The 23,582-nt window shown below is 39.3% G+C and overlaps 2 pseudogenes; one reads left to right on the top strand and one right to left on the bottom strand.

The window, feature by feature from the left end:
- Positions 1–7,892: 7,892 nt before the first annotated feature.
- Positions 7,893–8,444, bottom strand: LOC149260507 (uncharacterized; annotated as a pseudogene).
- A 5,249-nt stretch (positions 8,445–13,693) lies between these two features.
- Positions 13,694–22,276, top strand: LOC149260506 (CRS2-associated factor 2, chloroplastic-like; annotated as a pseudogene).
- The last annotated feature ends 1,306 nt before the right edge of the window (positions 22,277–23,582 follow it).

Here is a 23,582-nt window from a genome sequence, read left to right as displayed (position 1 = left end):
GCATACACTCTCGAGTAGAAGCACGTTTCTGAATTTCATAATCATCTTTAAGGTTTACTTCTTCAGTGGATTTATCAATAACCGGAAACTTGATTGGTGGAAGCTCAAGTTCTCTATCAGATTGTACTTTCAGCACTCCCCTATCATTTTCATTCGAATCCACCTGCTCTTTTCCTTCCACAGGCTGGTGTGTTGTAGACTGAGAACCACTTGAACGCAGCTCTGCCGGTAATTTGTCATCTTCAATGAAAAGCCTTTTGCAGAGATCCAATTTCGCAAGTTGGGAAGCTAGACCATGTAGATCGACAGAAAGAACTGATGCCTGGACAATTGCTTCCCGCCATCCAATCCTCATAATCAGAAGTCATGTTGTCATTGCTAATAAAATGATCATCGTCACCCCATGACAAGAGATTACACCTTCTCACATATAGCATTGAACTTATACCCGCTGTATCTTTGGTGTGAAAACCACAAAGTCAATATGAAATGTTTGTGTTTTTGCAGGGATAGGAGCTTGAAATCACTGCCGTCTTTTGAAAGCTGAAGATAAATTACATAATTTAAATCCACACATTAATGATTTCTTCTTCAAAACCCTGTTTTGAAGAAGAATCAATCTCTGATATAAGACAGAGTCTAACATCGGCTCCATTTGGGATGGCAGCTGCAGCTTCCTGGAGGTGCCAAGAACAGCAGAACTTTGGGAGAGCAGACCAGTGCTTTATTCATTGGGCAATGGAGTCATATTTCCAACAAATCAACACAGCTGAAGACTTATTTTCACACTGAAACTTAACTCAATCAAACTAAAAGCCAACTGAAACAAGATGCTGCCCTTATGGCTGCTTATTTATGTACATAATCTATTCTAATCTGCTGTACAAAGAATAGATCAAGTAATGCTAAAATGCCAAATTAACCACTCGAGTAAACCTGGAAATGAAGCCGCTTGAGAATGCTGCCACGAAGTCACAGATGCAATTGCTGGCAGCCCTTCATGCACATACTGATCCTGGTCACCGAGAAGACAGCTCAATCGGTCAATCAAGCTGAAAAATGTGTCCATGTAGGCCGCAATAGGATCACGGACACCGGACTCTGTTGGCTGCCCCAGCTCTGCAATGCATACTTCCAGCTGCACAGTGTCAATGTAAACCTCTATAGGCAAGTCTGTTGTTGCTTGTTTCGAAGGAAGAAGGATTTCCAAGAACTTTTTAGGGCCTTGGAAATCATAAGACTGAATTTGCTCATCGAGATACTGAATCTCATTTTCAACTCTTTCAACAACTAACTCATAAAATCTAGTTTTGCCTTCAAGATGAAGCTTCGGAGATTTCACACATTGAAAGAAAATACTGAAAAATTCTTCATTAATTTCAATATCCGCTAACATTTCTCTAACGCCATCTAGAGCTTTACAAAATGCAGGGTCTGCCACATACCCTACCATTGCATGAACATATCAACAGGCAATGAAATGTCTGGATCGAGTTGGAGTCGCCAGGTGAATGATTCAGCCTTTCAAGTGTCTGATCGTTGTCCACTATCAACAATCAGATCTGAACTTGATATATGTACTGGGGTAAAGTGTCAATGAAGCGCTATGTTCACAAATCCCACGGAGATAGACTGAAGCAGCGTTTATCTACTTGCGCTGATGTAAAACAAGAGCGTTTTCGAAGGCTTCTGGCGTAACTTCAGGCTCCGTCTAAGACTTATGAAACAAACACATCAATCAACAGACAAGTTTGTTCTTCCCCAGTATGGTCGCCACTATGTTAGTGCTTGGAATTCACCTAGGCTGAGATAGACAAACTCTCAAGGCTACATCAAACCATTTCACCTCGTAGCTAGCCCTACGAGGTATGAGAAGGCTCTCTCGGGTCAGATTCGATAGATCTTTCAATATGATTAGGCTGACCAATTAAGAATAAGGATTTTAGGCTAGTAAATTGATAGGGGGTTTGATTTAATGATTTTTGGGGTTTTTAATGACGGGGTTTTTCTGGGCTGCATGGGCAAAATCACAGCTTCAAACAGAGAAATATAATGACTACACAGGTTATCAACTGAGGCAAGGTAGGCATGCAATTTAACACCAAATCTGGTTTCAAATGGGATGGCAAGACTGGTGAGGAGCTAAGGAGGGCAGACAATAACTCTGAATCCTCCTTAAACAGTAGAAAACATTGAATGCGAACAAACTTATAGGAGGAGCATATAATACTATGAATTCCTACCTAATCACTTCATTTGTTCAGCTTGAAAGGGTCATGAAATGAAATGGAACATAATTGATTACATATGAGACAAAGGGAAAAACTTATGCTAAATCAACATACCACATGAATCTCAGCAAACAGAGCTGTGAAATTCCATTAAATTCTCTGTCATAAAACTGTACAATAAAAAGCTCTCTGCTTCTCCAGCAGCTCCCAGCGCTCAGAAAAACTCCCTCTCTACCTCTCTCTCTCTCAAATGAATTTTTTAATACATTTAATACAACTGCTGCCCAAAACAGGGGCGCTGTTTTAACTAACATCACCAAATATGAAACAAAAACAAGCTGGGGGAAAACCAATCGACCCCAAGATGAGGGATTTGTTTTATTATCCTTATTAACAAAATAAACTAAAAATAATCAGCGCTTCCTGAAGGGAGAATGGCGCTCTTTCCACTGAATTCTGTTGATGATTGACCAAAACTGGAGCGCATATCTAGTTTGCAATATTAATTAAAATCTGGGAAATAGGAATCGAATCCTATCTTGTTGTTCTGGCACCGTTTGAATAGCAGTGGCATTACACGTTTACCCTTGGCACTCTTCTGTTTCTTGTAAGAGTCTAGTAACTTTGGTGTGTAAACAGCATCGTATGCCACCTGGAGCTCCACATCAACATAGTCGGCATCCAATTATATAGCCAAACGAAGTACATCAAGGCGTGTTGCTTCATCCATACTCCAACGCTGCTGGTTCAATGCTAGTCATACCTTCTCCCGTCTCTGGATCCCAAATTCTGACTACTCGATTATCAGCAGTGATCATTCTCGGCCTCGAAGCATTTAGAGTTGAATGCCACTTGATATCCAAAATAGGACTACCATACATGTGATCTTTAACTCGAAAAGGCCTTGAAGAACGCAGATCATATATTAGCACCTGTCCAGAACTATTTCCAACTGCCATCTGAAAGCTTTCAGTTTCCTTGAATCGTATTGCAGTGACCTCCTGATCAGTATCTCCTGCATGTGTAGCTACATCAATTCTTCCTACCGAAGCTTTTTCTCTCAAATCAAAACATTCTAAGGCACCATCTTCTCCACCACAAGCCAACAATCCATGAACTGGGCTTCGGCAAATTACATTGACTGCTGGAGAGTGAGTGTTTAAAGACGCAAAAAAAAAAACGACCCTGTTCCAAGTTGATGCGATATAAATCTGGTGAAGAAACAGCACAAATCAAATCACATGACCAACGATCATAGACAATATCCCTTCCCATCATCTGTACAATATACACTAGACCTTTTTATTTAAAGGATTATTAAACTTCTCCACTAGTTTTTGTCTTTGGGCGCCACTAGTGCGTCCATCAAGCATGTACCATTCTTTACCTTGCCTCCAGTATTCATCTTTCTTTCCACGCCGAGGTAATAAAAAGGATTATTAAACTTCTCCACTAGTTTTTGTCTTTGGGCGCCACTAGTGCGTCCATCAAGCATGTACCATTCTTTACCTTGCCTCCAGTATTCATCTTTCTTTCCACGCCGAGGTAATTTAGTCAAGAATGACTCAATAGGATCTAATGTACTCAAGCTTTGGCTGAAAACCAATGCCTTATCACCTCGCTCAGAGCTCATGGCCAGGAGTAGCAACTAGAATGGTTATTCCTTCACGCAACCTCGCTTTTTCCATTCTCCAAAGTTGATGTCAAAGCTGGAATGCCTTCAAGCCCACCATTCTCTAGAACCTTGAGAAAAGGCAGACCCTTTGCACCAGATTTGATTGCTTCCTTATAGATATCTCCTTTCTTCAGACTTGTATTTGAATATTTGCTTGATCCCAGAGGCACAACCAAAGCCTTGATGACTCCAGCAGATTGTAATGTATTCATAAAAATTTGAAAATCTGTTCCACTAAAGACTTCAGAAACATTTACCAACTCCATCTCGAAGCGGAGATCTGGTCTGTCAGATCCATAGCGATCCACGGCATCAGCATATGTTAACCTTGGAAAATGAACAGGAAGTTCAATTCCTTGAATCTCGTGGAAAACATGTCTTATCATATCCTCGTTGAGTTTTAGCATGTCATCCAATGGTGTGAAAGCCAGCTCCATATCTAGTTGTGTAAATTCAGGTTACCTATCTGCTCTCAAGTCTTCATCTCGAAAACGCCTTGCTATTTGATAATATCTATCAAATCCTGACACCATCAACATCTGCTTGAACAGCTGAGGACTTTGTGGCAAAGCATAAAATTCCCCTGGCTGAATCCGAGATGGAACAAGATAATCACGGGCACCTTCAGGTGTAGACTTTGACAAAATTGGTGTTTCAATCTCCACAAAACCATGGACATCTTCTAAGTATCGCCTTATAACCTTAGAAACTTTGTGTCGGAGCCTTAGATTGATTTGTTGACACCGTAGATCAAGGTAACGGTACCTTAAGCGAACCTCCTCTGTTATGACATCATGTATTCTGACTTCACTTGGTTTCTGGTTATTTTCCAGGTGGATCATGCAGGACTTCTTAGAATCAATGCTGCTCGTCTTATCAAAAGGAGTAATTGATTCTGCTTTGTATGATACTGCACCAACTCTTGATTGGCTTTCCAAATATGCTGGGAAATTAATGCTTACTGCTTCTCCACTGCTACGAACTATACCACGACCAACAGATTCAGGGATAGTTACTTCCTTTTCCATTCCTAGCATACACTCTCGAGTAGAAGCACGTTTCTGAATTTCATAATCATCTTTAAGGTTTACTTCTTCAGTGGATTTATCAATAACCGGAAACTTGATTGGTGGAAGCTCAAGTTCTCTATCAGATTGTACTTTCAGCACTCCCCTATCATTTTCATTCGAATCCACCTGCTCTTTTCCTTCCACAGGCTGGTGTGTTGTAGACTGAGAACCACTTGAACGCAGCTCTGTCGGTAATTTGTCATCTTCAATGAAAAGCCTTTTGCAGAGATCCAATTTCGCAAGTTGGGAAGCTACACCATGTAGATCGACAGAAAGAACTGATGCTTGGACAATTGCTTCCCGCCATCCAATCCTCATAATCAGAAGTCATGTTGTCATTGCTAATAAAATGATCATCGTCACCCCATGACAAGAGATTACGCCTTCTCACATATAGCATTGAACTTATACCCGCTGTATCTTTGGTGTGAAAACCACAAAGTCAATATGAAATGTTTGTGTTTTTGCAGGGATAGGAGCTTGAAATCACTGCCGTCTTTTGAAAGCTGAAGATAAATTACATAATTTAAATCCACACATTAATGATTTCTTCTTCAAAACCCTGTTTTGAAGAAGAATCAATCTCTGATATAAGACAGAGTCTAACATCGGCTCCATTTGGGATGGCAGTTGCAGCTTCCTGGAGGTGCCAAGAACCGCAGAACTTTGGGAGAGCAGACCAGTGCTTTATTCATTGGGCAATGGAGTCATCTTTCCAACAAATCAACACAGCTGAAGACTTATTTTCACACTGAAACTTAACTCAATCAAACTAAAAGCCAAATGAAACAAGATGTTGCCCTTATGGCTGTGTATTTATGTACATAATCTATTCTAATCTGCTGTACAAAGAATAGATCAAGTAATGCTAAAATGCCAAATTAACCACTCGAGTAAACCTGGAAATGAAGCCGCTTGAGAATGCTGCCACGAAGTCACAGATGCAATTGCTGGCAGCCCTTCATGCACATACTGATCCTGGTCACCGAGAAGACAGCCCGATCGGTCAATCAAGCTGAAAAATGTGTCCATGTAGGCCGCAATAGGATCACGGACACCGGACTCTGTTGGCTGCCCCAACTCTGCAATGCATACTTCCAGCTGCACATTGTCAATGTATACCTCTATAGGCAAGTCTGTTGTTGCTTGTTTCGAAGGAAGAAGGATTTCCAAGAACTTTTTAGGGTCTTGGAAATCATAAGACTGAATTTGCTCATCGAGATACTGAATCTCATTTTCAACTCTTTCAACAACTAACTCATAAAATCTAGTTTTGCCTTCAAGATGAAGCTTCAGAGATTTCACACATTGAAAGAAAATACTGAAAAATTCTTCATTAATTTCAATATCCGCTAACATTTCTCTAACGCCATCTAGAGCTTTACAAAATGCAGGGTCTGCCACATACCCTACCATTGCATGAACATATCAACAGGCACTGAAATGTCTGGATCGAGTTGGAGTCGCCAGGTGAATGATTCAGCCTTTCAAGTGTCTGATCGTTGTCCACTATCAACAATCAGATCTGAACTTGATATATGTACTGGGGTAAAGTGTCAATGAAGCGCTATGTTCACAAATCCCACGGAGATAGACTGAAGCAGCGTTTATCTACTTGCGCTGATGTAAAACAAGAGCGTTTTCGAAGGCTTCTGGCGTAACTTCAGGCTCCGCCTAAGACTTATGAAACAAACACATCAATCAACAGACAAGTTTGTTCTTCCCCAGTATGGTCGCCACTATGTTAGCGCTTGGAATTCACCTAGGCTGAGATAGACAAACTCTCAAGGCTACATCAAACCATTTCACCTCGTAGCTAGCCCTACGAGGTATGAGAAGGCTCTCTCGGATCAGATTCGATAGATCTTTCAATATGATTAGGCTGACCAATTAAGAATAAGGATTTTAGGCTAGTAAATTGATAGGGGGTTTGATTTAATGATTTTTGGGGTTTTTAATGACGGGGTTTTTCTGGGCTGCATGGGCAAAATCACAGCTTCAAACAGAGAAATATAATGACTACACAGGTTATCAACTGAGGCAAGGTAGGCATGCAATTTAACACCAAATCTGGTTTCAAATGGGATGGCAAGACTGGTGAGGAGCTAAGGAGGGCAGACAATAACTCTGAATCCTCCTTAAACAATAGAAAACATCGAATGCGAACAAACTTATAGGAGGAGCATATAATACTATGAATTCCTACCTAATCACTTCATTTGTTCAGCTTGAAAGGGTCATGAAATGAAATGGAACATAATTGATTACATATGAGACAAAGGGAAAAACTTATGCTAAATCAACATACCACATGAATCTCAGCAAACAGAGCTGTGAAATTCCATTAAATTCTCTGTCATAAAACTGTACAATAAAAAGCTCTCTGCTTCTCCAGCAGCTCCCAGCGCTCAGAAAAACTCCCTCTCTACCTCTCTCTCTCTCAAATGAATTTTTTAATACATTTAATACAACTGCTGCCCAAAACAGGGGCGCTGTTTTAACTAACATCACCAAATATGAAACAAAAACAAGCTGGGGGAAAACCAATCGACCCCAAGATGAGGGATTTGTTTTATTATCCTTATTAACAAAATAAACTAAAAATAATCAGCGCTTCCTGAAGGGAGAATGGCACTCTTTCCACTGAATTCTGTTGATGATTGACCAAAACTGGAGCGCATATCTAGTTTGCAATATTAATTAAAATCTGGGAAATAGGAATCGAATCCTATCTTGTTGTTCTGGCACCGTTTGAATAGCGGTGGCATTACACGTTTACCCTTGGCACTCTTCTGTTTCTTGTAAGAGTCTAGTAACTTTGGTGTGTAAACAGCATCGTATGCCACCTGGAGCTCCACATCAACATAGTCGGCATCCAATTCTATAGCCAAACGAAGTACATCAAGGCGTGTTGCTTCATCCATACTCCAACGCTGCTGGTTCAATGCTAGTCATACCTTCTCCCGTCTCTGGATCCCAAATTCTGACTACTCGATTATCAGCAGTGATCATTCTCGGCCTCGAAGCATTTAGAGTTGAATGCCACTTGATATCCAAAATAGGACTACCATACATGTGATCTTTAACTCGAAAAGGCCTTGAAGAACGCAGATCATATATTAGCACCTGTCCAGAACTATTTCCAACTGCCATCTGAAAGCTTTCAGTTTCCTCGAATCGTATCGCAGTGACCTCCTGATCAGTATCTCCTGCATGTGTAGCTACATCAATTCTTCCTACCGAAGCTTTTTCTCTCAAATCAAAACATTCTAAGGCACCATCTTCTCCACCACAAGCCAACAATCCATGAACTGGGCTTCGGCAAATTACATTGACTGCTGGAGAGTGAGTGTTTAAAGACGCAAAAAAAAAACGACCCTGTTCCAAGTTGATGCGATATAAATCTGGTGAAGAAACAGCACAAATCAAATCACATGACCAACGATCATAGACAATATCCCTTCCCATCATCTGTACAATACACACTGGACCTTTTTATTTAAAGGATTATTAAACTTCTCCACTAGTTTTTGTCTTTGGGCGCCACTAGTGCGTCCATCAAGCATGTACCATTCTTTACCTTGCCTCCAGTATTCATCTTTCTTTCCACGCCGAGGTAATTTAGTCAAGAATGACTCAATAGGATCTAATGTACTCAAGCTTTGGCTGAAAACCAATGCCTTATCACCTCGCTCAGAGCTCATGGCCAGGAGTAGCAACTAGAATGGTTATTCCTTCACGCAACCTCGCTTTTTCCATTCTCCAAAGTTGATGTCAAAGCTGGAATGCCTTCAAGCCCACCATTCTCTAGAACCTTGAGAAAAGGCAGACCCTTTGCACCAGATTTGATTGCTTCCTTATAGATATCTCCTTTCTTCAGACTTGTATTTGAATATTTGCTTGATCCCAGAGGCACAACCAAAGCCTTGATGACTCCAGCAGATTGTAATGTATTCATAAAAATTTGAAAATCTGTTCCACTAAAGACTTCAGAAACATTTACCAACTCCATCTCGAAGCGGAGATCTGGTCTGTCAGATCCATAGCGATCCACGGCATCAGCATATGTTAACCTTGGAAAATGAACAGGAAGTTCAATTCCTTGAATCTCGTGGAAAACATGTCTTATCATATCCTCGTTGAGTTTTAGCATGTCATCCAATGGTGTGAAAGCCAGCTCCATATCTAGTTGTGTAAATTCAGGTTACCTATCTGCTCTCAAGTCTTCATCTCGAAAACGCCTTGCTATTTGATAATATTTATCAAATCCTGACACCATCAACATCTGCTTGAACAGCTGAGGACTTTGTGGCAAAGCATAAAATTCCCCTGGCTGAATCCGAGATGGAACAAGATAATCACGGGCACCTTCAGGTGTAGACTTTGACAAAATTGGTGTTTCAATCTCCACAAAACCATGGACATCTTCTAAGTATCGCCTTATAACCTTAGAAACTTTGTGTCGGAGCCTTAGATTGATTTGTTGACACCGTAGATCAAGGTAACGGTACCTTAAGCGAACCTCCTCTGTTATGACATCATGTATTCTGACTTCACTTGGTTTCTGGTTATTTTCCAGGTGGATCATGCAGGACTTCTTAGAATCAATGCTGCTCGTCTTATCAAAAGGAGTAATTGATTCTGCTTTGTATGATACTGCACCAACTCTTGATTGGCTTTCCAAATATGCTGGGAAATTAATGCTTACTGCTTCTCCACTGCTACGAACTATACCACGACCAACAGATTCAGGGATAGTTACTTCCTTTTCCATTCCTAGCATACACTCTCGAGTAGAAGCACGTTTCTGAATTTCATAATCATCTTTAAGGTTTACTTCTTCAGTGGATTTATCAATAACCGGAAACTTGATTGGTGGAAGCTCAAGTTCTCTATCAGATTGTACTTTCAGCACTCCCCTATCATTTTCATTCGAATCCACCTGCTCTTTTCCTTCCACAGGCTGGTGTGTTGTAGACTGAGAACCACTTGAACGCAGCTCTGCCGGTAATTTGTCATCTTCAATGAAAAGCCTTTTGCAGAGATCCAATTTCGCAAGTTGGGAAGCTAGACCATGTAGATCGACAGAAAGAACTGATGCCTGGACAATTGCTTCCCGCCATCCAATCCTCATAATCAGAAGTCATGTTGTCATTGCTAATAAAATGATCATCGTCACCCCATGACAAGAGATTACGCCTTCTCACATATAGCATTGAACTTATACCCGCTGTATCTTTGGTGTGAAAACCACAAAGTCAATATGAAATGTTTGTGTTTTTGCAGGGATAGGAGCTTGAAATCACTGCCGTCTTTTGAAAGCTGAAGATAAATTACATAATTTAAATCCACACATTAATGATTTCTTCTTCAAAACCCTGTTTTGAAGAAGAATCAATCTCTGATATAAGACAGAGTCTAACAGACCCTACCAAAGCTACTTTCATAAAATAAAAATAGATTTATGCAAAAAAATTCATATCGTGGATAATATAATCTTATTCCAAGAAGTTATCCCCTCAAGCAAGTTTAGTGAGGATAAAGAAACCATAAAAAGGGATGGATGTGGAAAATGCATTTGATATAGTTCACCATTCCTTTTTGTTTTAAGTCTTAAGAAAGTTTAGTTTTGATGAAGAATTTATCGATTGGATACAAGTTTGTATTGGTTCCCCATGGATAGCTCCATTGGCAAATGGAAGGCCAATAACTTTATTCATAAGCAGAAGACACCTAAGACAAGGTTTCCCATTTTCTCCTCTCCTAAATATAATAATGGGAAGGTCCCTATGAAGGAAATTGGAACGTGAAAGAAGTATTGAGGATCAAGGGAATAAGATTTACAAGTGGGGTGAAAGGGATCAAACACTCTTTAATTTCCATATGATACATTGTTTCTAGGAACGACATCAACTATAGTTGCAAAGAGATTCAAGACAATGCTTGATCGGTTCTTAAGTGTGTTTGGGGGACAAGGAAATAATTTGAAAAGTCAAATCTGTGGTTGGAATATTTCAAGAAGCAGCTAGAAGCGCACTTAAGGATAGTAAGATTTCCAAGTTTTGAGACTTAAACAACCTTTAAATAATTTGGAATTCCAATCTCAATTTCAAATCCAACTTCTTAGGCATGGCAATGAGTAATTGGAAAAATGGAAAAAAAAAATCAAGAATGGGGTGTAAGATGGTTAAATCTAGCTGGAAAGATAACATTAATTGGATGCCTTATCAACTCTTCCTCCTTACCAATTTATTGTAATTCTAGCTCCAAAAATTATCATGGAACACATGGCCAAGGGTATGATTAAATTTCTTTAGTAAAGAGGTAAGATTAATTGAAAAAAAAACATTTAATTTATTAGCTCACTATTAAGATGACAAAAGATAGGGGTGCTTGCAATAAAAGATCTAACTAATTATTATAGCAATATGAGCCAAAATTTTGTGGCATTTAGCCATTTAACCACAAGAATGGTGGAAGTTTGTTTTACTCACAAAATATTTCAATGGGATTTGTAAAGGATTCCTAGATTCTCCTTTACCAAAAAAAGTGACTCAAGGATTTGGAAATTGTGCAAGATAACAATGCCATTAATTCAATCAAAAATAGAATGGGTGTCAAGTAATGGGGTATGGATCAATTTATAGAATGTCACATCCTAAGGAACCCCCTAGAAGCTATAGAAGAGATAAGTACCTTGAAAATTTGTTTTGTGGAGAAAGGATAGGAAAATCTATTAGACATTTCATATTGGAGTGAAGAAGGGAACTAGAAGGGTTGGGAAGACATATTATCTCTCGATCGGTTGTCATCTAAGGTCGGTCTTCTATTTAAACATTTAGTTAAATGCACTCCAATTGATCTTACCAAGCTAAATGAAAGTGGGTGGAACTTTAAAGGATACCCTATTAAGGAAGGTTATAGTAGCCTTGTATTGAATTCTCCTAGCCCTCCTCAATCATGAATATGCAAATTTGCATGGTAAGGAGATTCCCTTCCAAAAATAAATGCCTTTTCTTGGATTATAGTGCATGAGAAATTATTAACAGTTGATGATTAACAAAATAAAGGAATACAAGAGCTTTTAAGATATATCTTATGTCGTGCATAAAATGAAACAATTTTGCATTTGTTCTCTCATTGCCAATACTCTTAGCAAATTTGGAAGCACAGATTCAAGGAAAGTATAGATAAGGTTATACTTCACAACACATGGGTTGGAATTTTTGTTGGGTGGAAGTGTAGGTATGCAGGCTCTTTTCGTAGAAAATTTATCTTCAAATGTCCATGGATGTTGGTCCCAAATGTTTTTGGCTATGAAATATGGTTTTAAATAAATAAAGCAATTTTTCAGTAGACACTTCTATTGCCTACAAGATTAGAAAATTAGGCATGTAGTTCGATATCAAAAGTAATCTAGATTAAGAGATTAAAGGAATTTTTGTGGCCAAACATGAATCATGAAGAGAGGTCACGCGTGAATCACATGCTTAATTATCAACAAGTGGTGAACAAAATTCAGATAATTCATATTCCAAAAGTAGAAAAATGGAAGATCATAATGGGAGAGAAGGATTTTACAAATTAGAGATGGGCTCAAAGAAGGTGCATGTTATTTTTTAATGATGCATCAAAATTTAATCCAAAGGTGGCAGGAGTAGGAGGGATCATCTTTAGTCCTGAAGGAAATGAAGGAAACACATTTCAAGAGCATTCAACAATCAATTTAAGGTGTTGGCCCTCTTTATGAGGATGAGACTAGTTGATGCTAGAATATACAAGAAAAATTGTTGTTAGATATTCTAAGTTAATAATAAAAGCCTTAAGAAATATATTTGGGCAAAGTCACAATAGTTTTACAAGAAGTATTTGAAGAGGTGAAATACTATCATGTTCTAAGAACACTAAGTAGTGTCATAAACAAACTAGTTAAAGAGTCATGATAGCTTGACTAGTAGGTACTACAGAATAAAAAAGGTGTAGTTAGGACCTTATTTCCATTATTTTAACAAAATTCAATTTTTTTATTTTTTCAGGGGTCCCCTTGTCATTTCGAATAATCATGAGGAGATCAACATATTAAAAGGAAAAAGTGTGTCACCTAGAGGGACCACCACCTTGCAAACTCTCTCATCATGCAACCATGCAGCAGAGGGTGTGTCATATTATGGGAAGCAACAAGGGAGGTTTAATAAACCATCCCTTCACTTCATCATTGATGTATGTTGGAAATTTCATTATCATGCCAAAATCTTAGATATGATATCATGGTTTGGATCTCCTTCATTATTCGCAAGTTTAGCTTGGGTGATAGGAAAATCTAAAAGTGACCATGTTATAGCATACTAGGTAGTTGCTCTATGGTTTGTTTAAGGCATGGTTCATCATGGCGTTGGCTGAGTATTCTATGGCATCATTGGGTGGAATGGGGTCCACTTTAGTTGGTTTTGTCTTACTATTTGGAAGAAAATATAGAGCTTGTCAAAAGAATTGAGGGGATTAGTTGGAAATTTGGGGCAACTCAATTGTTGTAGGTGTAGAATTGTGGGGGTGAAGGTAGGAAAGGGTTTTCTAGTTGATTTGATGTACGGATTTGAAATCAGTTAGGACACAAGCATGAGGGGAGATGCTTTGGGTGTGAAATTTCAGATTTAAACAGGCAACTGAGAAACCAAGAAATTGTGTTGTTGGAAAACAAATTAGCCATTGCTAACATGATGGCAAAGGTTCGAGCTCAAGATGATGTAAGAGATAGGGAGGCAGATTTGCATGTGGAATATTTGAATTACTATAGTCATGAAATTCAAGAATTAAGGTAGGAAAACATTCATCATAGGTTGGCTATCAACTAATTGTTGAGTTATTAGAGCATGGCTAGGGATTGGATTCGTATATCAGTCGAGTCAACTATAGATAAGGAGAGAGAAATTATGTATCACCTCTTCTTGATATGGACATGGACAATGTTAGTTAGACCATTAGGGAAAATTTTAGGGGTTAATATTCGCAGGTGTGAAAATGATTCGCCTAGGTTTTATAGTATAAAATTATTTTACCTTAAAAATCATCAAAATTTTATAGACTATATATAATCATTAATAATTTGAATATTTTTACAAAAATATCACCAAAAATCTTACAATTTGCACATTAAAAATCCACCAAAATTTTTAAATTTTAAAATAAATTTCCAACCTTAAAATTTTCATGATAAACTACACCAAGCTTATTTTTTCTTAATTATATTCTTATTTAATGTATTGTTAAAAGCTTACGTTAAAATAAAAAATCATTTTTAAATTAAATAATAAATATAATTAGCCAATTATTCTCTATATACTCAATTTTGATATTTTGATCCACAATTGAATTTTATTGGACGTATCTAAAAATATGATGTATTACAATGACCAATAAAACTATAGCATTTTAACAGAAAACAACCATTCCTATTAAAAAAACACACTATATTAAATCATTAAAATAATTTAGATTCAAGTTTAAACAATACCTTTGCAAAAATGAAAGGCATAAATTAACGCAAAATATTTTTTTTTCCCATTGTCAATATTCCAAGGAAAGTAATATTTTTTTACCATCTTCCAACATTAGCAACATCGCTTGTGCATTTTGTTCGATTATGGACGCTTTAGATGCGGAAGCCAAACTAGTCAGTCACAAAATCATTGTACTTTTATTCAAAACTCAAGATTTTATTAGCATTGGAGATTTAGAATTTTGAATGTTTTTGGTAAAGGGTGGTTTTTATTATAAATAAATGTGGTTGATATGTGTTATTGGTGTTTTTTTTAAATATATAATGACATTGTCTTATTTAAATTTAAATTTCCCAAATAAAATTATGTCAATATCATTTAAAAAAAAAATTGTAAGTTTGTTAGGATTACATCTTCATCATGTCCAATATATCACTCTAATCGGGGAGGGAATTGAACCAGTGACTTCACATCAAGGAGTACCTTAAAAAAGCACCCGATCATTGTCTATCCAAGACCCCGTGGACATGCCAGCATCATTCAATTAGAAAAACACTCATACAAAAATAAATAAACATATCCTATTTTTGTTTTATTTAGTTATAAACAAATTAATTTTTTTATCAAAATTTCACATCAATCAAGATTCAAGGCATTGGTAAATAAATAAATAAACCTGTGACAGAATTTAACAACCTCTACATTCAAAAATAATAATCAATATCAAATGAAGTAACCACGATCAAGTAACATTTTAAAAAAAATTATTTAATTACAAAAAAAAGAAGAAATTTTGTCAAAATTTCATATCAATCAAGATTCAAGACATTAGTAAACAAGTGTAATATGTAGCATTGTTGATTAATACTTGCTTCTTATGTAAAAAGTAATTGATATATACTTAGGCCAATAGGCCCTTCTTTTGAATCAATGGACCTCTGGTTTTCGTCTACACTTCTCATATGTATCTAACATATGTACACATATTTTTACTCACCCTTCTGCTCTCCACTTGACATCTATGCACATCCTCCATGCACCAACTCTAAAATGCATCGCCCTCCTAAACTGTCGCGCTCAGATGCCTTCGTCTTAACCATGCAACAAAAAATGGTTAACTATCCGCCTTAACAGGTTGCATAGTTAATAATTAACAGGTGCTGGCAGCAATTCACAACGGTGCCTCCTTCAATATTTTCTCCTCGCCTTCTGCAATTCCTCCTCCTTCCAACACTAAAACCAACAATAATTATCGTTTTCTGACTCCCACTCTGCCCACTCTTCCTCCCCTCCTTCATAAGAAGAAGCAGCGGCACCACAACCAGGAGCAGCAGGAGAATGGAAATTCAGGCACCCAATCTGTTTGTGATAATCCCGAAGAAGAAAAGGCAAAGCGCCAGGGCAAGAGCAAGAAAGTGTACAGATACATGGGCCACTATACAACCAAGCTAGGGGACGACCGAGGAGTCACAGTCAGCAGCGACGGAACATCATACAAAGTAGAAGGGGCGCCATTCGAGTTCAAATTCAGCTACAACCGAGACCCCTAAGGTGAAGCCTCTGGCCCTCATGGAGCCACCCTTCGTTCCCTTCGGGCTGCCCACAATAAACAGGCCATGGACTGGACAAGCACCTCTTCCGAAGAGCAAGAATTAGCTTCCCAAGTTGGATTCCTTCAACCCTCCTCTGCCTGAAAAGAAGGGCGTGAAGTATGTCGAGGCAACTGACCCTTTTCTCGTGGATAACAGCCCCAAATTGTTGAAATTTTGTGACCTTGGACCTGGGTTAGAGTCTTAAATCACTAACACTACCAAACCATGAGTCTCAACCATAAACTACTTTGCACTGCGGAAAATCTAAAGCAGTAAATCATACAATGCACAATGAACACAGTTTTAAACAAAATTCTACAATGATGTACAATCACCAGTCTTCGTTATATTAATCCAAACTGATAAATACAACAGTCTAGGGTTACAATATACAATGAAAAACTTGGTTGCAGCGCTTCTTGTCGAATCTTGTCCTGTCGGTCTGTCACACTCGTTCTGCCCACTAGTAGTGCCTTAGTCCATCAAGACCACTACACATCGAGACTTCAGAAGGGTTGCCCTCTTACATTGTTGCACATCCTTCTGCACAGTGTACTTGGGTTGATCCAATTTTCTCTTCTGGGTTGGCCAATACCCAAGCTCCAATCTACCGGGCTAGCAACAACTTTCATCCATCAAAGTGCTGCACTTTGGCACTGTCCTTCACCCAACCTTCAGCTACTCTTTGTCCTTCAAGATAGCTTGTCAAGGGCTCCTTTTGGATGGTCAATCACGTTGCCCTCCACCATCTCTATGACTCCCAATCCTCCACTACAGAATCTGCTCCTTATTGAAGTCTTCCAGACACCCTTGTCCACTCCAATACTTGGCTTCCACAGTCACATCATCAAATTGATCCAAACTGGTCAAATATCTTGACCCAACACTCCTCCAACGTTGTTGTTGCACCTTGTTGTACTAATGTACGCTGCATCTCTGGTTAGGTCACACTTTCCAATGCCGCACCCTTTACACAGTCAACCTCCAAGCACCTTTTGGACTGTGGTTCTCCTTGGATGGGCTCTTCCACTCATACGTTGCCCCTTCAGCCTCTGTTCACCTAAATGCGGGAATGGAACAGCCTTTGCTGCTGGCTATGGCCTGCGGCCTAACACAACAGCAAGTTGTGGCTTCAGCCCTCCTAAAAAACACTCCCAACAGTCAATAAAACAGCCCAGCATGTGCTCCTGCTCCTCGGTCTCCACTGCCCAGCAATCCACAATAAAGTCAACTCCGAAACAAGCCCAAACAACCCTTAAAAATGCCACGCTATCACCTACAGCACTGTGGCTCAATCACAGTTGTACCTCAGCCTCCAAAACAGGAACTCCACGCTACCCTTATGCTCCCTTTGCTACGGCTAGACCTTCCTCTTCCTCCACCGAAATTTCAGAGCTTATCTTGGAGTGTATTGCACCAAAATGGATGCCTTAAATGACTCCATTCAACCTCTATTTATACTAAATGAGGCCTCCCCGAAGCCAATCATGAACTGACACGTCTTTATGGAATTTCTCACATCGGCCTACCTGGAACTCATGTCGGTCTACTTTAAAAAATCCATAATTATTATGTCGACTTCAAAATTCAATATCTCCCAAATGACAACTCGGATTCGGACGATTTTCAATGCGTTGGAATCGTCTTTCCGATCAATATCATCCTCATCCATCATATGCCATGAAACCATCATGGTTCTGCCCCAAAAACACGATTGGTGCCAAAACCCCTTTCTTGGGTTCCAAGCCCACAAGCTACCCTTGTGGCGCTTTGTCCTCCAACCCCTGAACCCCTAGGGCTTGGAGTACCTCCCAAGATACAAAATTCAACAATCCCTCGTAGTAAGGGAGGTACCTCTGTGCCTTAGAATTACTTCATCTTCATCATCATTGCTCGCAACACTTGCCCAACTCCTATTACTCACAATAGCAATAATCCCAAAAGCATGAAATATGCCTCCCTCGGAAGTGTCGTTGTCGCTCAAAACCTCCTGCTTATTTTTTCTTTTCCTGAAATGCTTTCCATTCCTTCCATGGTTCCTTCATTCCAGATGTGGAAGCACCCGTTCTCCCCACTGACCATGCGCTCTTCTTGGGTTGCAGTTTCTCCCTATGAGTCTGCAACCTCCCTCTCAAACTTGACTCCCTGTGAGCCTCTAAATCCTGGACTTTCTCGGAAAATTTTACCTTCTTCTCGGGAACCTGCACCTGCTCTTTTGAAGCTTGAAACTGCTCCTGCACCTCCTCCTACTCCTTTCAAACCAGGACCTACCCCTGCTTCTTTATATGATCCTCAGGTTTTCCTGTCAACCTATAGAGACCATTCTCCCTAACTCCAAGTACCTATAGAGACCATTCTCCCTAACTCCAAGTACAATCCCATTAGAATTAGATCCTATATTCTTGTGTCTTGCCTTCCCATCTTGGAACAAGACCTCAAAACCCTTCCTCTCCATCATCGAGATGGAGAGCACATTATACTTGAGTCCTGGTACAAATAGTACATCCTGGACCCTCAACATATGTCCTATCTCCAACCTGAATGGCACCACACCTAATCCTCGAATCTCCAACTGACTCTTGTTACCCAACACCATGTGCAACTTTGAGTCCCATTTAACTAGAGTCTCAAAAACTTCCTATGACCCTGTCATATGCTTCGTCGCATCGTTGTCCACATACCATCCATCTTCTTTGATAGTACTTTCTGAGAAATGAGAAATTAGTGAAAGGGCATCCTCTTCTTCTTCCATCTTTGCTTGATGGGCAATAAGGGAGGCCTGCTTCCCTTTTTTCTTCTCATCATCTCCTTTCTTCTTCAGATATTTTGACACATAATGACCCATCTCGCCACAATGAAAACACTTGATTTTACTCAAGTCCTTCTGCTTATCCTTCATTTTGCTGGAAGAGCCATGTCCTCATCTACCTTCTTGGAAGGATGAAGATCCTCGTCTCACAACTCCTCCTAAATGAAGTTGTCCCATAGTCTATTCCAGTCTGGCAGCTTCTCCCTAGCAATGATTCCTTTGATGAAGGGTTTCCATTCCTCGGTGAACCCTTTCAAGGCAATCCTTACCATCTTTGCATCTGAAACTTTGACCCCGAGAGCAGGTAAGCTCATCTGGAACCTCAGATATCCTTGTTATATATGAATTCATTCCTTCACCATTTATCATCTTGGTGTATTTCAACTTATCCTCCAATACCAACACCCAGTGCTCGTTCTTATTTTGGAACAAATTATGAAGAGCCATCCACATCTTGTGTGCATTGTTCTTTCCGGACACATGAGGTATCAAGGGATCCTTCACACCATCAAGGATGATCAACCTCACTTACGTATCCAAGTCTTCCCATATTTCCAGCTACCTAGGGTCAGATGGCTTCTTGATCTCTTTCTGAGTAAAATCCCAGATCCTGTTGACCTACAAGAGCAACTTGATCCTTTCTTTCCAAGTAGTGTAATTGGACAACCCTTCCAACTTGTCTTCATATTAGAGACCACCCTCCAACTTTGACATTGTAGTGACTCCTTCACTCATAATGTGACCAACTCCCTCTCACGATGTACTTCACTGTGCAAACTCTGATTTACTAGCTTTCAAAGTAGCTCAGATATCCTCTGATACCATATTGAAATTCTGTGACCTTGGATCTAGGTTAGAGTCTTAAATCACTGACGCTACCAAACCAAGAGTCTCAACCATAAACTACTTTGCACAACAAAAAATCTAAAGCAGTAAATCATACAATGCACAATGACACAATTTTAAACAAAATTGTACAATGACGTACAATCACCAATATTCGTTATATTAATCCAAACTGATAAATACAATAGTCTATGGTTACAAGATACAATGACAAACTTGGTTGCAACACTTCTTATCGTATCTTGTCCTGTCGGTCCATCGCACCCGTTCTGCTCACTAGAAGTGCCTTAGTCCATCAAGGCCACTACACATTGAGACTTCAGGAGGGATGCCCTCTAACATTGTTGCACATCCTTCTGCACGGTGTAGTTGGGATGATCCAATCTGCTCTTCTAGGCAGACCAATACCCGAGCTCCAATCTGCCAGGCTAGTAGTAACTTTCATCCATCAAAGTGCTACACTTTGGCACCGTCCTTCACCCAACCTTCAACTACTCTTTGTCCTTCAAGATGGCTTGTCAAGGGCTCCTTTTGGGTGGTCAATGACACTGCCCTCCACTAGCTCTAAGACTCCCAATCCTCCATTGCAAAATCTACTCTTTATTGAAGTCTTCCAGACACCCTTGTCCACTCCAATACTTGCCTTCCATAGTCACATCATCAAACTGGTCAAATATCTTGACCCAACACTCCTCCAACATTGTCTTTGCACCTTGCTATATTGTTTTACACTGCACCTTTGGTTAGGTCACACTTTCCAGCCCTACACCCTTTACAGAGTCAGCCTCCAGGCGGCTTTTCAACTATGGTTCTCCTTGGATGGGCTCTTCCACTCATACGTTACCCCTTCAGCGTCCTGTGCACCTAAACGCATGCAGAGAATAGCCTTTGTTGCTGGCTATGGCCTGCAACCTAGCACATCAACAAGTTGTGGCTTCGGCCCTCCTAAAAAACACTCCCAACAATCAACAAAACAACCCAGCATGTGCCCCTACTACTCGGTCTCCACTACCCAGCAATCCGCAATAAAGTCAGCCCTGAAACAAGCCAAAACATCCCTTAAAAATGCCACGTTGTCACCTACAACACTTTGGCTCAGTCACAGCTATACCTCGACCTCGAAAACAGGGACTGTATGTTGTCCTTATGCTCCCTTTGTTGTGGCTAGACCTTCCTCTTCCTCCACCAAAACTTCAGAGCTTATCTTGGAGTGTATTACACCAAAATGGATGCCTTAAATGACTCCGTTCAACCTCTATTTATACTAAATGAGGCCTCCCCGAACCCAATCATGAATCGACACGTCTTTATGGAATTTCTCATGTCGGCCTACCTGGAACTCATGTCAGCCTGCTTAAAAAAACCCATAATTATTATGTCGACTTCAAAATTCAATGTCTCCCAAACAACAACTCAGATTCGGACAATTTTCGATGCGTTGGAAATGTCTTTCCAAGAACTATCATCCTCATCCATCACATGTCATGAAACCATCATGGTTTTGACCCAAAAACACGATTGGTTCCAAAACCCATTTCTTGGGTTCCAAGCCCACAAGCTACCTTTATGGTGCTTTGTCCTCCAACCCTTGAACCCCTAGGGCTTGGAGTACCTCCCAAGCTACAAAAGTCAACACAAATAAGATGCCAGGATCCGAGATGAGATACTAGGGGAGTCTTTGTTGAGGAACGATATTAATGAGCTCGTCGAGAAGTGCATTCAGGGAATCATTAAGTTAATCTTGGAAGGGATGGATTGACACACAATATGTTAGAATTGATCCATACTCATTGGAGACGTCAACAAGTTTGTAAGATAAAATGCAAAGGTGTTCCAACAGTAGACATGGATGATGTTTGCTATCATCTGGAGGAGAAAAATTGTGGAAAGATCATTCGTTGTGTTGGTGGAGTACAATACCTTTTTCGGGGTCGGAACTATTATTGCAAAAACCGTCCAACTTTTCCCTCGATGCATTGGAAGCCTGCAACAGCTCTCTATCTGAAGCTAATTGAGTGAGCTCTTATTGGGATGAAAATAGAATAAGAAGATGCATTAAGAAGAAAAGGACATCATCTACCACCCATTTGTAAATTAGTAAAAAATGGTGTCTACTTTAATCTTGTGAAAAATGTCATAGAGGCTTTTGAAGAATGTGATCTGGTGCGGATAAGTTGTTGAGGAATGAGACCTAGCGATTACAAAAGGATAGGTGCCAAACTTAAGGAACTGGTTCCTTGTGTGTTGCTTTTGTTTGATAAAGAGCATATATTAATGTGGAGAGGTAGAGAATACACACCTAAGAATTCTGAAGAGCGAGCCCTGGTTTCTTCTAAGTCTGCTAGTGAAGTTAGTAGAGATGATTCTACTGATTCTGAAGTCTTTGTTATTCAATCATCTGGTAAGAAATTATTCTTTGGAATTGAGGAATTGACAACCTCTTTAGAGACAAGATCACTGAAGCACAATTTTGTTACATTATCCAAGGATGTTTCTCATGAAGGTGTAATTGTGACTAGTGAACACAAGAAGAATCGGAAAAGTCATATTTATTAGTGCAATGCAAAGAGTTAGTTAAATTGGGTGAAAATGAGGATGCCTTTAAGCATAAAATGATGTTCAAACACGTAATGGTAATGGCACAGATACTTCCGAAGCAAAAACAGGTTTAGAGGCATACTATTCCATTCATAGTATGTTATCTATGTCTGATTCTGCATGTACAACACCATTTTCCAAGACTAGAGAAATGTTAAAGGCGAGTGAACTTGAATTTGCTTCAGACACAGGATTGAGGTCTAGAAATACATGTCCATCTTTTGAATATGTAGGTTGTGATTCCTCAATTGCTGGTGTTATTGTTGTTGCTAATTCCTTAAACACATCATCTGAATCGTTACCTTCTTCAACAACAGGTGTCATTATTTCAAATACTAAAAGTATGGAATGTATCAAGGATGGCAGTGTTTATTTATTATCACAGATTGATGCGAAACAGAAGATGATGCATCAAAGTGATAATTTGTTTGGAAACAAAAATTTGGTTGATACAAATACCAATGGATGCAATAAAACTGCTCAAAGCATTGAACTCCTATGGCAGCAGTTAAGAATTTAATAGCTATTAACAAAACAAAACTTTACCTTTTAATGCATTTGGATTGTTAGTTTAAGTCTAAAAATCTAGCCGGACAGATCCTCTTCATCTTTCATTATAATTTATATCTTTCACATTAAATAATATAAAATGATAATATTGTTGAAATGATTTCTCGTTTATGGTACTTCCAATTGTCTAGATCATGAGGCTTTTTGATATTTCAATTGGTAGGCCTAGTCGAACTTTCAGTCACCGATTCACCTGAATTATCACAACATTTGCAAACTTCAACGAGGATAACAAATATTTGCATATTTTAAGGGAAAGATTAAACTTAAAAACCCCTCCCCTTTCAGATTAATGATCCACTAAAGTTTAAGAGAGGCATTACCACGCGTCCTACAAATTTGAAGTAGGATAGATGTTCTGTTTGAATAACCAAATTTGGATTAAGTGAAGCATTACCACATGTCCTACAAATTTGAAGTAGGATAGATGTTCTGTTTGAATAAACGAATTTGGATTGGGATGAAAAGTAGATTCATTCCCAGCAGTGATGAACAATAGAGCACCTTTGTCAAAAATCACCCTAGAGAGTAATTGGTACCATTCTCTTGTTAACCCACCAACATCAATGCCCTCTTCTCCTTGAAAATTCATTGATAGGTGCCCATTTAGATTTCGATTTGAATGCATCAGTAGTTGATTATATGAATATTCCAGCAAATAAGCTCGACGAACACAAATACGTAGTGGTGCAGA

The sequence above is a fragment of the Pinus tabuliformis genome, chromosome 6, assembly GCF_031772625.1.
Source record: "Pinus tabuliformis cultivar Carrire ecotype Pingquan chromosome 6, CPIR1, whole genome shotgun sequence".
Lineage (NCBI taxonomy): Eukaryota > Viridiplantae > Streptophyta > Pinopsida > Pinales > Pinaceae > Pinus > Pinus tabuliformis.
The sequence above is the reverse complement of the archived record's forward strand: the minus strand, read 5'-3'. Positions and strand labels throughout refer to the sequence as shown.